Consider the following 13,739-nt stretch of genomic DNA (forward strand, 5'->3'; position numbering starts at 1 on the left):
CAGTACTGGCAGCTTTCGTGTGGGCGCTATCGCTGGACGTTTCGAATTTGGCAGCCGGGCTCTGCCAGAGTCACATAGGCATTGTTGCATCATAGCCAACCAAGGCATTTGCAGAGGGCGAATGTCTGTGCGGCAGCGAATGCAGTTCCAAGGGACAGTGAAAACCAGGTAGAGCTTTCAGTGCTGGCAGCTTTCGTGTGGGCGCAATCGCTGGACGTTTCGAATTTGGCAGCCGGACTCTGCGAGTGTCACATAGGCATTGTTGCATCATAACTAACCAAGGCATTTGCAGAGCGCGAATGTCTGTGCGGCAGCGAATGCAGTTCCAAGGGACAGTGAAAACCAGTTAGACCTTTCAGTGCTGGCAGCTTTCATGTGGGCGCAATCGCTGGACGTTTCGAATTTGGCAGCTGGGCTCTGCCAGAGTCACATAGGCATTGTTGCATCATAACCAACCAAAGCTCTTGCAGAGCACGAATGTCTGTACGGCAGCGAATGCAGTTCCAAGGGACAGTGAAAACCAGGTAGAGCTTTCAGTGCTGGCAGCTTTCGTGTGGGCGCAATCGCTGGACGTTTCGAATTTGCCAGCCGGGCTCTTTGACAGTCACATAGGCATTGTTGCATCATAACCAACCAAGGCATTTGCAGAGCGCGAATGTCTGTGCGGCAGCGAATGCAGTTCCAAGGGACAGTGAAAACCAGGTAGAGCTTTCAGTGCTGGCAGCTTTCGTGTGGACTCAATCGCGGGACGTTTCGAATTTGGCAGCCGGGCTCTGCGACAGTCACATAGGCATTGTTGCATCATAGCCAACCAAAGCTCTTGCAGAGCGCGAATGTCTGTGCGGCAGCGAATGCAGTTCCAAGGGACAGTGAAAACCAGGTAGAGCTTTCAGTGCTGGCAGCTTTCGTGTGGGCGCAATCGCTGGACGTTTCGAATTTGGCAGCCGGGCTCTGCGACAGTCACATAGGCATTGTTGCATCATAACCAACCAAGGCATTTGCAGAGCGCGAATGTCTGTGCGGCAGCGAATGCAGTTCCAAGGGACAGTGAAAACCAGGTAGACCTTTCAGTGCTGGCAGCTTTCGTGTGGGCGCAATCGGTGGACGTTTCGAATTTGGCAGCCGGGCTCTGCGACAGTCACATAGGCATTGTTGCATCATAACTAACCAAGGCTTTTGCAGAGCGCGAATGTCTGTGCGGCAGCGAATGCAGTTCCAAGGGACAGTGAAAACCAGGTAGACCTTTCAGTACTGGCAGCTTTCGTCTGGGCGCAATCGCGGGACGTTTCGAATTTGGCAGCCGGGCTCTGCGACAGTCACATAGGCATTGTTGCATCATAAACAACCAAGGCTTTTGCAGAGCGCGAATGTCTGTGCGGCAGCGAATGCAGTTCCAAGGGACAGTGAAAACCAGGTAGATCTTGCAGTGCTGGCAGCTTTCGTGTGGGCGCAATCGCTGGACATTTCGAATTTGGCAGCCGGGCTCTGCGACAGTCACATAGGCATTGTTGCATCATAACCAACCAAAGCTCTTGCAGAGCGCGAATGTCTGTGCGGCAGCGAATGCAGTTCCAAGGGACAGTGAAAACCAGGTAGAGCTTTCAGTGCTGGCAGCTTTCGTGTGGGCGCAGTCGCGGGACGTTTCGAATTTGGCAGCCGGGCTCTGCCAGAGTCACGTAGGTATTGTTGCATCATAAACAATCAAAGCTCTTGCAGAGCGCGAATGTCTGTGCAGCAGCGAATGCAGTTCCAAGGGACAGTGAAAACCAGGTAGACCTTTCAGTGCTGGCAGCTTTCGTGTGGGCGCAATCGCTGGACGTTTCGAATTTGGCAGCCGGGCTCTGCGACAGTCACATAGGCATTGTTGCATCATAACCAACCAAGGCATTTGCAGAGCGCGAATGTCTGTGCGGCAGCGAATGCAGTTCCAAGGGACAGTGAAAACCAGGTAGAGCTTTCAGTGCTGGCAGCTTTCGTGTGGGCGCAATCGCTGGACGTTTCGAATTTGGCAGCTGGGCTCGGCCAGAGTCACATAGGTATTGTTGCATCATAGCCAACCAAAGCTTTTGCATAGCGTGAATGTCTGTGCGGCAGCGAATGCAGTTCCAAGGGACAGTGAAAACCAGGTAGAGCTTTCAGTGCTGGCAGCTTTCGTCTGGGCGCAATCGCTGGACGTTTCGAATTTGGCAGCCGGGCTCTGCGACAGTCACATAGGCATTGTTGCATCATAACCAACAAAAGGTCTTGCAGAGCGCGAATGTCTGTGCGGCAGCGAATGCAGTTCCAAGGGACAGTGAAAACCAGGTAGAGCTTTCAGTGCTGGCAGCTTTCGTGTGGGCGCAATCGCTGGACGTTTCGAATTTGGCAGCCGGGTTCTGCGACAGTCACATAGGCATTGTTGCATCATAACCAACCAAGGCATTTGCAGAGCGCGAATGTCTGTGCGGCAGCGAATGCAGTTCCAAGGGACAGTGAAAACCAGGTAGACCTTTCAGTGCTGGCAGCTTTCGTGTGGGCGCAATCGCGGGACGTTTCGAATTTGGCAGCCGGGCTCTGCGACAGTCACATAGGCATTGTTGCATCATAACCAACCAAAGCTCTTGCAGAGCACGAATATCTGTGCGGCAGCGAATGAAGTTCCAAGGGACAGTGAAAACCAGGTAGAGCTTTCAGTGCTGGCAGCTTTTGTGTGGGCGCAACCTCTGGACGTTTCGAATTTGGCAGCCGGGCTCGGCCAGAGTCACATAGGCATTGTTGCATCATAACCAACCAAAGCTTTTGCATAGCGTGAATGTCTGTGCGGCAGCGAATGCAGTTCCAAGGGACAGTGAAAACCAGGTAGACCTTTCAGTACTGGCAGCTTTCGTGTGGGCGCAATCGCTGGACGTTACGAATTTGGCAGCCGGGCTCTGCCAGAGTCACATAGGCATTGTTGCATCATAGCCAACCAAGGCATTTGCAGAGCGCGAATGTCTGTGCGGCAGCGAATGCAGTTCCAAGGGACAGTGAAAACCAGGTAGAGCTTTCAGTGCTGGCAGCTTTCGTGTGGGCGCAATCGCTGGACGTTTCGAATTTGGCAGCCGGGCTCTGCGACAGTCACATAGGCATTGTTGCATCATAGCCAACCAAGGCATTTGCAGAGCGCGAATGTCTGTGCGACAGCGAATGCAGTTCCAAGGGACAGTGAAAACCAGGTAGAGCTTTCAGTGCTGGCAGCTTTCGTGTGGGCGCAATCGCGGGACGTTTCGAATTTGGCAGCCGGGCTCTGCCAGAGTCACGTAGGCATTGTTGCATCATAAACAATCAAAGCTCTTGCAGAGCGCGAATGTCTGTGCGGCAGCGAATGCAAGTTCCAAGGAACAGTGAAAACCAGGTAGAGCTTTCAGTGCTGGCAGCTTTCGTGTGGACTCAATCGCTGGACGTTTCGAATTTGGCAGCCGGTCTCTGCGACAGTCACATAGGCATTGTTGCATCATAGACAACCAAGGCTTTTGCAGAGCGCGAATGTCTGTGCGGCAGCGAATGCAGTTCCAAGGGACAGTGAAAACCAGGTAGATCTTGCAGTGCTGGCAGCTTTCGTGTGGGCGCAATCGCTGGACATTTCGAATTTGGCAGCCGGGCTCTGCGACAGTCACATAGGCATTGTTGCATCATAACCAACCAAAGCTCTTGCAGAGCGCGAATGTCTGTGCGGCAGCGAATGCAGTTCCAAGGGACAGTGAAAACCAGGTAGAGCTTTCAGTGCTGGCAGCTTTCGTGTGGGCGCAGTCGCTGGACGTTTCGAATTTGGCAGCCGGGCTCTGCCAGAGTCACGTAGGTATTGTTGCATCATAAACAATCAAAGCTCTTGCAGAGCGCGAATGTCTGTGCAGCAGCGAATGCAGTTCCAAGGGACAGTGAAAACCAGGTAGACCTTTCAGTGCTGGCAGCTTTCGTGTGGGCGCAATCGCTGGACGTTTCGAATTTGGCAGCCGGGCTCTGCGACAGTCACATAGGCATTGTTGCATCATAACCAACCAAGGCATTTGCAGAGCGCGAATGTCTGTGCGGCAGCGAATGCAGTTCCAAGGGACAGTGAAAACCAGGTAGAGCTTTCAGTGCTGGCAGCTTTCGTGTGGGCGCAATCGCTGGACGTTTCGAATTTGGCAGCTGGGCTCGGCCAGAGTCACATAGGTATTGTTGCATCATAGCCAACCAAAGCTTTTGCATAGCGTGAATGTCTGTGCGGCAGCGAATGCAGTTCCAAGGGACAGTGAAAACCAGGTAGAGCTTTCAGTGCTGGCAGCTTTCGTCTGGGCGCAATCGCTGGACGTTTCGAATTTGGCAGCCGGGCTCTGCGACAGTCACATAGGCATTGTTGCATCATAACCAACAAAAGGTCTTGCAGAGCGCGAATGTCTGTGCGGCAGCGAATGCAGTTCCAAGGGACAGTGAAAACCAGGTAGAGCTTTCAGTGCTGGCAGCTTTCGTGTGGGCGCAATCGCTGGACGTTTCGAATTTGGCAGCCGGGTTCTGCGACAGTCACATAGGCATTGTTGCATCATAACCAACCAAGGCATTTGCAGAGCGCGAATGTCTGTGCGGCAGCGAATGCAGTTCCAAGGGACAGTGAAAACCAGGTAGACCTTTCAGTGCTGGCAGCTTTCGTGTGGGCGCAATCGCGGGACGTTTCGAATTTGGCAGCCGGGCTCTGCGACAGTCACATAGGCATTGTTGCATCATAACCAACCAAAGCTCTTGCAGAGCACGAATATCTGTGCGGCAGCGAATGAAGTTCCAAGGGACAGTGAAAACCAGGTAGAGCTTTCAGTGCTGGCAGCTTTTGTGTGGGCGCAACCTCTGGACGTTTCGAATTTGGCAGCCGGGCTCGGCCAGAGTCACATAGGCATTGTTGCATCATAACCAACCAAAGCTTTTGCATAGCGTGAATGTCTGTGCGGCAGCGAATGCAGTTCCAAGGGACAGTGAAAACCAGGTAGACCTTTCAGTACTGGCAGCTTTCGTGTGGGCGCAATCGCTGGACGTTACGAATTTGGCAGCCGGGCTCTGCCAGAGTCACATAGGCATTGTTGCATCATAGCCAACCAAGGCATTTGCAGAGCGCGAATGTCTGTGCGGCAGCGAATGCAGTTCCAAGGGACAGTGAAAACCAGGTAGACCTTTCAGTGCTGGCAGCTTTCGTGTGGGCGCAATCGCTGGACGTTTCGAATTTGGCAGCCGGGCTCTGCGACAGTCACATAGGCATTGTTGCATCATAGCCAACCAAGGCATTTGCAGAGCGCGAATGTCTGTGCGACAGCGAATGCAGTTCCAAGGGACAGTGAAAACCAGGTAGAGCTTTCAGTGCTGGCAGCTTTCGTGTGGGCGCAATCGCGGGACGTTTCGAATTTGGCAGCCGGGCTCTGCCAGAGTCACGTAGGCATTGTTGCATCATAAACAATCAAAGCTCTTGCAGAGCGCGAATGTCTGTGCGGCAGCGAATGCAAGTTCCAAGGAACAGTGAAAACCAGGTAGAGCTTTCAGTGCTGGCAGCTTTCGTGTGGACTCAATCGCTGGACGTTTCGAATTTGGCAGCCGGGCTCTGCGACAGTCACATAGGCATTGTTGCATCATAACCAACGAAAGCTCTTGCAGAGCGCGAATGTCTGTGCGGCAGCGAATGCAGTTCCATGGGACAGTGAAAACCAGGTAGAGCTTTCAGTGCTGGCAGCTTTCGTGTGGGCGCAATCGCTGGACGTTTCGAATTTGGCAGCCGGGCTCTGCGACAGTCACATAGGCATTGTTGCATCATAACCAACCAAGGCATTTGCAGAGCGCGAATGTCTGTGCGGCAGCGAATGCAGTTCCAAGGGACAGTGAAAACCAGGTAGAGCTTTCAGTGCTGGCAGCTTTCGTGTGGGCGCAATCGCTGGACGTTTCGAATTTGGCAGCCGGGCTCTGCCAGAGTCACATAGGTATTGTTGCATCATAACCAACCAAAGCTTTTGCATAGCGTGAATGTCTGTGCGGCAGCGAATGCAGTTCCAAGGGACAGTGAAAACCAGGGAGACCTTTCAGTGCTGGCAGCTTTCGTGTGGGCGCAATCTCTGGACGTTTCGAATTTGGCAGCTGGGCTCTGCGACAGTCACATAGGCATTGTTGCATCATAACCAACCAAGGCATTTGCAGAGCGCGAATGTCTGTGCGGCAGCGAATGCAGTTCCAAGGGACAGTGAAAACCAGGTAGACCTTTCAGTACTGGCAGCTTTCGTCTGGGCGCAATCGCGGGACGTTTCGAATTTGGCAGCCGGGCTCTGCGACAGTCACATAGGCATTGTTGCATCATAAACAACCAAGGCTTTTGCAGAGCGCGAATGTCTGTGCGGCAGCGAATGCAGTTCCAAGGGACAGTGAAAACCAGGTAGAGCTTTCAGTGCTGGCAGCTTTCGTGTGGGCGCAATCGCTGGACGTTTCGAATTTGGCAGCCGGGTTCTGCGGCAGTCACATAGGCATTGTTGCATCATAACCAACCAAGGCATTTGCAGAGCGCGAATGTCTGTGCGGCAGCGAATGCAGTTCCAAGGGACAGTGAAAACCAGGTAGAGCTTTCAGTGCTGGCAGCTTTCGTGTGGGCGCAATCGCTGGACGTTTCGAATTTGGCAGCCGGGCTCTTCGACAGTCACATAGGCATTGTTGCATCATAACCAACCAAAGCTCTTGCAGAGCACGAATGTCTGTGCGGCAGCGAATGCAGTTCCAAGGGACAGTGAAAACCAGGTAGACCTTTCAGTACTGGCAGCTTTCGTCTGGGCGCAATCGCGGGACGTTTCGAATTTGGCAGCCGGGCTCTGCGACAGTCACATAGGCATTGTTGCATCATAACCAACCAAGGCATTTGCAGAGCGCGAATGTCTGTGCGGCAGTGAATGCAGTTCCAAGGGACAGTGAAACCAGGTAGAGCTTTCAGTGCTGGCAGCTTTCGTGTGGGCGCAATCGCGGGACGTTTCGAATTTGGCAGCCGGGCTCTGCGACAGTCACATAGGAATTGTTGCATCATAACCAACCAAGGCATTTGCAGAGCGCGAATGTCTGTGCGGCAGCGAATGCAGTTCCAAGGGACAGTGAAAACCAGGTAGAGCTTTCAGTGCTGGCAGCTTTCGTGTGGGCGCAATCGCTGGACGTTTCGAATTTGGCAGCCGGGCTCGGCCAGAGTCACATAGGTATTGTTGCATCATAACCAACCAAAGCTTTTGCATAGCGTGAATGTCTGTGCGGCAGCGAATGCAGTTCCAAGGGACAGTGAAAACCAGGTAGAGCTTTCAGTGCTGGCAGCTTTCGTGTGGGCGCAATCGCTGGACGTTTCGAATTTGGCAGCCGGGCTCTGCGACAGTCACATAGGAATTGTTGCATCATAACCAACCAAGGCATTTGCAGAGCGCGAATGTCTGTGCGGCAGCGAATGCAGTTCCAAGGGACAGTGAAAACCAGGTAGAGCTTTCAGTGCTGGCAGCTTTCGTGTGGGCGCAATCGCTGGACGTTTCGAATTTGGCAGCCGGGCTCTGCGACAGTCACATAGGCATTGTTGCATCATAACCAACCAAAGCTCTTGCAGAGCACGAATGTCTGTGCGGCAGCGAATGCAGTTCCAAGGGACAGTGAAAACCAGGTAGAGCTTTCAGTGCTGGCAGCTTTCGTGTGGGCGCAATCTCTGGACGTTTCGAATTTGGCAGCCGGGCTCTGCGACAGTCACATAGGCATTGTTGCATCATAACCAACCAAAGCTCTTGCAGAGCACGAATATCTGTGCGGCAGCGAATGCAGTTCCAAGGGACAGTGAAAACCAGGTAGAGCTTTCAGTGCTGGCAGCTTTCGTGTGGGCGCAATCGCTGGACGTTTCGAATTTGGCAGCCGGCCTCTGCGACAGTCACATAGGCATTGTTGCATCATAACCAACCAAAGCTCTTGCAGAGCGCAAATGTCTGTGCGGCAGCGAATGCAGTTCCAAGGGACAGTGAAAACCAGGTAGAGCTTTCAGTGCTGGCAGCTTTCGTGTGGACGCAATCTCTGGACGTTTCGAATTTGGCAGCCGAGCTCGGCCAGAGTCACATAGGCATTGTTGCATCATAACCAACCAAGGCTTTTGCATAGCGTGAATGTCTGTGCGGCAGCGAATGCAGTTCCAAGGGACAGTGAAAACCAGGTAGAGCTTTCAGTGCTGGCAGCTTTCATGTGGGCTCTATCGCTGGACGTTTCGAATTTGGCAGCCGGGCTCTGCCAGAGTCACATAGGCATTGTTGCATCATAGCCAACCAAGGAATTTGCAGAGCGCGAATGTCTGTGCGGCAGCGAATGCAGTTCCAAGGGACAGTGAAAACCAGGTAGAGCTTTCAGTGCTGGCAGCTTTCGTGTGGGCGCAATCTCTGGACGTTTCGAATTTGGCAGCCGGGCTCTTCCAGAGTCACGTAGGCATTGTTGCATCATAAACAATCAAAGCTCTTGCAGAGCGCGAATGTCTTTGCGGCAGCGAATGCAGTTCCAAGGGACAGTGAAAACCAGGTAGAGCTTTCAGTGCTGGCAGCTTTCGTGTGGGCGCAATCGCGGGATGTTTCGAATTTGGCAGCTGGGCCCTGCCAGAGTCACATAGGCATTGTTGCATCATAACTAACCAAGGCTTTTGCAGAGCGCGAATGTCTGTGCGGCAGCGAATGCAGTTCCAAGGGACAGTGAAAACCAGGTACACCTTTCAGTGCTGGCAGCTTTCGTCTGGGCGCAATCGCTGGACGTTTCGAATTTGGCAGCCGGGCTCGGCCAGAGTCACATAGGCATTGTTGCATCATAACCAACCAAAGCTCTTGCAGAGCGTGAATGTCTTTGCGGCAGCGAATGCAGTTCCAAGGGACAGTGAAAACCAGGTAGAGCTTTCAGTGCTGGCAGCTTTCGTGTGGGCGCAATCGCGGGATGTTTCGAATTTGGCAGCTGGGCTCTGCCAGAGTCACATAGGCATTGTTGCATCATAACTAACCAAGGCTTTTGCAGAGCGCGAATGTCTGTGCGGCAGCGAATGCAGTTCCAAGGGACAGTGAAAACCAGGTAGACCTTTCATGCTGGCAGCATTCGTGTGGGCGTAATCGCTGGACGTTTCGAATTTGGCAGCCGGGCTCTGCGACAGTCACATAAGCATTGTTGCATCATACCCAACCAAACATCTTGCAGAGGGCGAATGTCTGTGCGGCAGCGAATGAAGTTCCAAGGGACAGTGAAAACCAGGTAGAGCTTTCAGTGCTGGCAGCTTTCGTGTGGACTCAATCGCTGGACGTTTCGGATTTGGCAGCCGGGCTCTGCGACAGTCACATAGGCATTGTTGCATCATAACCAACCAAAGCTCTTGCAGAGCGCGAATGTCTGTGCGGCAGCGAATGCAGTTCCAAGGGACAGTGAAAACCAGGTAGAGCTTTCAGTGCTGGCAGCTTTCGTGTGGGCGTAATCGCTGGACGTTTCGAATTTGGCAGCCGGGCTCTGCGACAGTCACATAGGCATTGTTGCATCATAACCAACCAAGGCATTTGCAGAGCGCGAATGTCTGTGCGGCAGCGAATGCAGTTCCAAGGGACAGTGGAAACCAGGTAGACCTTTCAGTGCTGGCAGCTTTCGTGTGGGCGCAATCGCTGGACGTTTCGAATTTGGCAGCCGGGCTCTGCGACAGTCACATAGGCATTGTTGCATCATAAACAACCAAGGCTTTTGCAGAGCGCGAATGTCTGTGCGGCAGCGAATGCAGTTCCAAGGGACAGTGAAAACCAGGTAGAGCTTTCAGTGCTGGCAGCTTTCGTGTGGGCGCAAGCGCTGGACGTTTCGAATTTGGCAGCCGGGTTCTGCGGCAGTCACATAGGCATTGTTGCATCATAACCAACCAAGGCATTTGCAGAGCGCGAATGTCTGTGCGGCAGCGAATGCAGTTCCAAGGGACAGTGAAAACCAGGTAGAGCTTTCAGTGCTGGCAGCTTTCGTGTGGGCGCAATCGCTGGACGTTTCGAATTTGGCAGCCGGGCTCTTCGACAGTCACATAGGCATTGTTGCATCATAACCAACCAAAGCTCTTGCAGAGCACGAATGTCTGTGCGGCAGCGAATGCAGTTCCAAGGGACAGTGAAAACCAGGTAGACCTTTCAGTACTGGCAGCTTTCGTCTGGGCGCAATCGCGGGACGTTTCGAATTTGGCAGCCGGGCTCTGCGACAGTCACATAGGCATTGTTGCATCATAACCAACCAAGGCATTTGCAGAGCGCGAATGTCTGTGCGGCAGTGAATGCAGTTCCAAGGGACAGTGAAAACCAGGTAGAGCTTTCAGTGCTGGCAGCTTTCGTGTGGGCGCAATCGCGGGACGTTTCGAATTTGGCAGCCGGGCTCTGCGACAGTCACATAGGAATTGTTGCATCATAACCAACCAAGGCATTTGCAGAGCGCGAATGTCTGTGCGGCAGCGAATGCAGTTCCAAGGGACAGTGAAAACCAGGTAGAGCTTTCAGTGCTGGCAGCTTTCGTGTGGGCGCAATCGCTGGACGTTTCGAATTTGGCAGCCGGGCTCGGCCAGAGTCACATAGGTATTGTTGCATCATAACCAACCAAAGCTTTTGCATAGCGTGAATGTCTGTGCGGCAGCGAATGCAGTTCCAAGGGACAGTGAAAACCAGGTAGAGCTTTCAGTGCTGGCAGCTTTCGTGTGGGCGCAATCGCTGGACGTTTCGAATTTGGCAGCCGGGCTCTGCGACAGTCACATAGGAATTGTTGCATCATAACCAACCAAGGCATTTGCAGAGCGCGAATGTCTGTGCGGCAGCGAATGCAGTTCCAAGGGACAGTGAAAACCAGGTAGAGCTTTCAGTGCTGGCAGCTTTCGTGTGGGCGCAATCGCTGGACGTTTCGAATTTGGCAGCCGGGCTCTGCGACAGTCACATAGGCATTGTTGCATCATAACCAACCAAAGCTCTTGCAGAGCACGAATGTCTGTGCGGCAGCGAATGCAGTTCCAAGGGACAGTGAAAACCAGGTAGAGCTTTCAGTGCTGGCAGCTTTCGTGTGGGCGCAATCGCTGGACGTTTCGAATTTGGCAGCCGGGCTCTGCGACAGTCACATAGGCATTGTTGCATCATAACCAACCAAAGCTCTTGCAGAGCACGAATATCTGTGCGGCAGCGAATGCAGTTCCAAGGGACAGTGAAAACCAGGTAGAGCTTTCAGTGCTGGCAGCTTTCGTGTGGGCGCAATCGCTGGACGTTTCGAATTTGGCAGCCGAGCTCGGCCAGAGTCACATAGGCATTGTTGCATCATAACCAACCAAGGCTTTTGCATAGCGTGAATGTCTGTGCGGCAGCGAATGCAGTTCCAAGGGACAGTGAAAACCAGGTAGAGCTTTCAGTGCTGGCAGCTTTCGTGTGGACGCAATCTCTGGACGTTTCGAATTTGGCAGCCGAGCTCGGCCAGAGTCACATAGGCATTGTTGCATCATAACCAACCAAGGCTTTTGCATAGCGTGAATGTCTGTGCGGCAGCGAATGCAGTTCCAAGGGACAGTGAAAACCAGGTAGAGCTTTCAGTGCTGGCAGCTTTCATGTGGGCTCTATCGCTGGACGTTTCGAATTTGGCAGCCGGGCTCTGCCAGAGTCACATAGGCATTGTTGCATCATAGCCAACCAAGGAATTTGCAGAGCGCGAATGTCTGTGCGGCAGCGAATGCAGTTCCAAGGGACAGTGAAAACCAGGTAGAGCTTTCAGTGCTGGCAGCTTTCGTGTGGGCGCAATCTCTGGACGTTTCGAATTTGGCAGCCGGGCTCTTCCAGAGTCACGTAGGCATTGTTGCATCATAAACAATCAAAGCTCTTGCAGAGCGCGAATGTCTTTGCGGCAGCGAATGCAGTTCCAAGGGACAGTGAAAACCAGGTAGAGCTTTCAGTGCTGGCAGCTTTCGTGTGGGCGCAATCGCGGGATGTTTCGAATTTGGCAGCTGGGCCCTGCCAGAGTCACATAGGCATTGTTGCATCATAACTAACCAAGGCTTTTGCAGAGCGCGAATGTCTGTGCGGCAGCGAATGCAGTTCCAAGGGACAGTGAAAACCAGGTACACCTTTCAGTGCTGGCAGCTTTCGTCTGGGCGCAATCGCTGGACGTTTCGAATTTGGCAGCCGGGCTCGGCCAGAGTCACATAGGCATTGTTGCATCATAACCAACCAAAGCTCTTGCAGAGCGTGAATGTCTTTGCGGCAGCGAATGCAGTTCCAAGGGACAGTGAAAACCAGGTAGAGCTTTCAGTGCTGGCAGCTTTCGTGTGGGCGCAATCGAGGGATGTTTCGAATTTGGCAGCTGGGCTCTGCCAGAGTCACATAGGCATTGTTGCATCATAACTAACCAAGGCTTTTGCAGAGCGCGAATGTCTGTGCGGCAGCAAATGCAGTTCCAAGGGACAGTGAAAACCAGGTAGAGATTTCAGTGCTGGGAGCTTTCGTGTGGGCGCAATCGCTGGACGTTTCGAATTTGGCAGCCGGGCTCTGCGACAGTCACATAGGCATTGTCGCATCATAACCAACCAAAGCTCTTGCAGAGCACGAATATCTGTGCGGCAGCGAATGAAGTTCCAAGGGACAGTGAAAACCAGGTAGAGCTTTCAGTGCTGGCAGCTTTCGTGTGGGCGTAATCGCGGGATGTTTCGAATTTGGCAGCTGGGCTCTGCCAGAGTCACATAGGCATTGTTGCATCATAACTAACCAAGGCTTTTGCAGAGCGCGAATGTCTGTGCGGCAGCGAATGCAGTTCCAAGGGACAGTGAAAACCAGGTAGAGCTTTCAGTGCTGGAAGCTTTCGTGTGGACGCAATCGCTGGACGTTTCGAATTTGGCAGCCGGGCTCGGCCAGAGTCACATAGGCATTTTTGCATCATAACCAACCAAAGCTCTTGCAGAGCGTGAATGTCTTTGCGGCAGCGAATGCAGTTCCAAGGGACAGTGAAAACCAGGTAGAGGTTTCAGTGCTGGCAGCTTTCGTGTGGGCGCAATCGCGGGATGTTTCGAATTTGGCAGCTGGGCTCTGCCAGAGTCACATAGGCATTGTTGCATCATAACTAACCAAGGCTTTTGCAGAGCGCGAATGTCTGTGCGGCAGCGAATGCAGTTCCAAGGGACAGTGAAAACCAGGTAGACCTTTCATGCTGGCAGCATTCGTGTGGGCGTAATCGCTGGACGTTTCGAATTTGGCAGCCGGGCTCTGCGACAGTCACATAAGCATTGTTGCATCATACCCAACCAAACATCTTGCAGAGGGCGAATGTCTGTGCGGCAGCGAATGCAGTTCCAAGGGACAGTGAAAACCAGGTAGAGCTTTCAGTGCTGGCAGCTTTCGTGTGGACTCAATCGCTGGACGTTTCGAATTTGGCAGCCGGGCTCTGCGACAGTCACATAGGCATTGTTGCATCATAACCAACCAAAGCTCTTGCAGAGCGCGAATGTCTGTGCGGCAGCAAATGCAGTTCCAAGGGACAGTGAAAACCAGGTAGAGGTTTCAGTGCTGGCAGCTTTCGTGTGGGCGCAATCGCTGGACGTTTCGAATTTGGCAGCCGGGCTCTGCGACAGTCACATAGGCATTGTTGCATCATAACCAACCAAAGCTCTTGCAGAGCGCAAATGTCTGTGCGGAAGCGAATGCAGTTCCAAGGGACAGTGAAAACCAGGTAGACCTTTCAGTGCTGGCAGCTTTCGTGTGGGCGCAATCGCT

The sequence above is a fragment of the Mycteria americana genome, unplaced genomic scaffold (genome assembly GCF_035582795.1).
Source record: "Mycteria americana isolate JAX WOST 10 ecotype Jacksonville Zoo and Gardens unplaced genomic scaffold, USCA_MyAme_1.0 Scaffold_41, whole genome shotgun sequence".
NCBI lineage: Eukaryota > Metazoa > Chordata > Aves > Ciconiiformes > Ciconiidae > Mycteria > Mycteria americana.